At 38.6% G+C, this 2,965-nt stretch overlaps 1 long non-coding RNA gene across 1 annotated transcript; it reads right to left on the reverse strand.

Annotated features, from left to right (window-relative positions):
- Nucleotides 1-266: 266 nt before the first annotated feature.
- Nucleotides 267-2,487, reverse strand: LOC308321011. Its single transcript, XR_013964579.1, has 4 exons — nt 2,450-2,487; nt 2,122-2,154; nt 1,964-2,011; nt 267-1,659 (listed from the first exon to the last, which is right to left on the reverse strand). It is a non-coding gene; the product is annotated as an uncharacterized lncRNA (long non-coding RNA).
- Between the last annotated feature and the right edge of the window lie 478 nt (nt 2,488-2,965).

Consider the following 2,965-nt stretch of genomic DNA (forward strand, 5'->3'; position numbering starts at 1 on the left):
CAGCTACGACGGCAGCAGCAGGACAGCGTGGAGCTGTCTTATGACACCCCCCCCCCCCCCATATGACCCCGCACCCCTCGATCCTCCCCCATGCTCACCTCCCTCCCACATATTTATAGAAACATAATAAAGCAGCAAATGTATACTTAATTTTGTTTCTTTATTAGGAAAAAAAAAGGTTACAATGAAATCATTTAGGCACATAGAAAAAATATGTAAACAACCAAGTTTAGAATACAAGTGGTTGATTTTTATGTCATTTTGCTGAGAATGCACTTTAAGACCACTCTGAGAACCACTGGCTTCTAAAATCTATAAAACACCAACTTTCCTGAAACCACCAGAACATGTTGGATAAGATTGTGTCCACATTTCCACAGTTTTCTGAAAAACCTATGTTTCTATATTAGTGGTTCTCAAATTATGTTATGTCAAGGACCCCAGAAATATTATGAAATTGGCCGCAGACACCTACAGTATCTGAAAATATGTTGTTCCAGGGACTACCCAGAAGCAAAGATGAGTTTAAAAACGTTTGCTCTGAAACAATATATATTCAAAGATTTGCACATTTTCAGGATAAAACTAAATAGCAGACCTACAAGCTCGTAGCGCGGTCCCTGGAACAACATATTTTCAGATTGGAGTAAATCGTTTGAACACCAATGATACAGAAACATCTAGGCTTTTCAGAAAACAGTCATACCATTCAAACACTTTAACCATAATTTTAAAAGCTGTTAGATTGTTGGCAGATTTACAAGCTCACAAGCTTGTAGATTTGCTAATACTAAAATGTGGCCCAAACACAGTGAACGTTTTAACTAAAATCTGCGAGGATTTAGAAGACATTTTGTGGAATCAGTTCAAGTTTAATTTCTATAAAACACCAAGTCTATTCTGTGTGGAGTTAGTTATGTAGGCCCAGTAATGTTGCAATAACAGTTACACAGCAATAAACAGAACACACAATCGAGATTCACCTTTTGAGCAAGAAATCGTGCAGCATACATTCAAGAGTCCATTTGGAAACCCCTATAGCGGTGGGTTTGAACCCTTTTCATGCCAAAGTTATTCACCATTTGAGCCACGGACCACCATTTGATGAGCTGCCTGCCGTGCCTGTCCGTTTCCTTCCTTTATGAAGCCTGACTGGTGGTGGCCGCCAGCAGAAGTTCCAAAATGCACCCTGTCCAACGTCTCCGGCTCTCAGACCCCAGGTCCCTGTCACTGAAGTCCAAGATCCCCTGGTTTTAGCCACTTTAACCATTATTTAAAAAGCTGTAAGCTGTTGAAAACGAGTTTGTAGATTTGCTAATTTTGAAACATCGTGAAAATGTGGCACAAATCTGTAAATATATATTATTTTGCAGCAAATGTTTTAACTAAAATCTGTGAGGATTTAGAAGACATCAGTTCTCAAGTGTAAGTGCTTAAGTCTTTAAAACACCAATTCTCTTCTGAGTGGAGTCAGGAGTTTCTGAGCGTAGCAATGTATGTATGTCCCCATGTCTGTATGTCCGAGCACGGAAAGCTGGGTGCGTTCCTTGAGGTCTGGATGTTGCGTATAGTAGAGGGTCAGGGAAACCCGACTGGTGGTAGCCTTTCCAGCAGAGGTTGCATTTGAAGTCGATAGGTCTTCCTCCAGCGAAAGTTCGTCTGAAATCACAGAATTAATTAAATAAATTATTGTGGGATAACGTTTTGATGGCTGTGAGAACCACTGCCTTAACCCATTTAGACCTGAGGACGCATCTGTGTCGCCTCATAGGTTTTAAACATTATTTTAAAAGCTGTTATCTGTTGAAAAATAGCAGATCTACAAGCTCATAGTGTGGCACAGAGTGCCACAGTACTCATCATAATACACCTCAGTCATTTAAAATGTTATGATGGTAACAATGGTACACAGTTACACATTGTTGGGTGCCAATTTTCTGTCCTTGGTAAAATGAACAATTACCTTAAATTAAAGAACGATGTCTCAGCTCTGTACAGCATGTCACCTTGTCTGTAAAATGAAATCAAATTCAAGTCAAATTTCTTTCAAATGTAACAGCAAACTTGAGGCAAGAGAGCTTGTAGCATGCAACCTTAATTCAGTGGTAGAAATGTTCTTACCGTTTGTACGCCCAACAGATCCAAGTCCTGTGTCTGAAATCACAGTAACAACAAAATGGTAAACATTGTATGTACATAAAAATCAATTTGATGAAAACAGAAGATCTACAAGCACACAATGTGCTGCGAGCTTGTAGACCAGCTATATTCAGCATGCAACCAAGTGTAAAAATCAGGCTTAGAATAAAACAACAAAATGACTAAAATGACAAAAATTAAATCAAAATGTGTTGTAATTAGACAAATCTTTATTTGCAATTGTGGCCTAGCAAAGTTCCTTTAGAGGAGACAACAGAGAGAAGAGTAAAAGAAATGGCTCAGAACGTACCTGCATGGCAATGCTCATTTTGGTCACTGCATCTGCACCTATAATAGAATAACAAAAAAAGTCTGTTTTAAACATTAGCCTACTATGTGATATTTTTTACATTTGCAAGACAGACATTTGACGAAGATTTAGCCTTGCAGACCCCACATACACACAGACCCCATGCTGTATTGATGTGGTACCATAGGAGAAGTTCTAAAACAAAGAATGACAAAAAATGTGATTTACAGCTAAATGCTGTTTATGTAGTCTACACAAGCAACGTATCAAATCTTATCTAATTCGAATAATTGTGTTTAAGGACTTATCAACACAATAAGAAGTTACCTGTTAAAATAGCATGAGTTATACGTTTGCTAATGCTAACCTTATCCCCTCGTCCAAACAATAGATTGCCCAGGTAGCTAGGCTAGCTAGCTAGAGGGAAACATACACAGATAAAGATCGAAACGATTCTAACACGGGCAATTACACTACACACGGTAGATATCGGATATAAAAATACACTGACCTTTC

Source organism: Protomyctophum bolini (assembly GCF_963924005.1).
Source record: "Protomyctophum bolini genome assembly, chromosome: 9".
Taxonomy (NCBI): Eukaryota; Metazoa; Chordata; class Actinopteri; order Myctophiformes; family Myctophidae; genus Protomyctophum; species Protomyctophum bolini.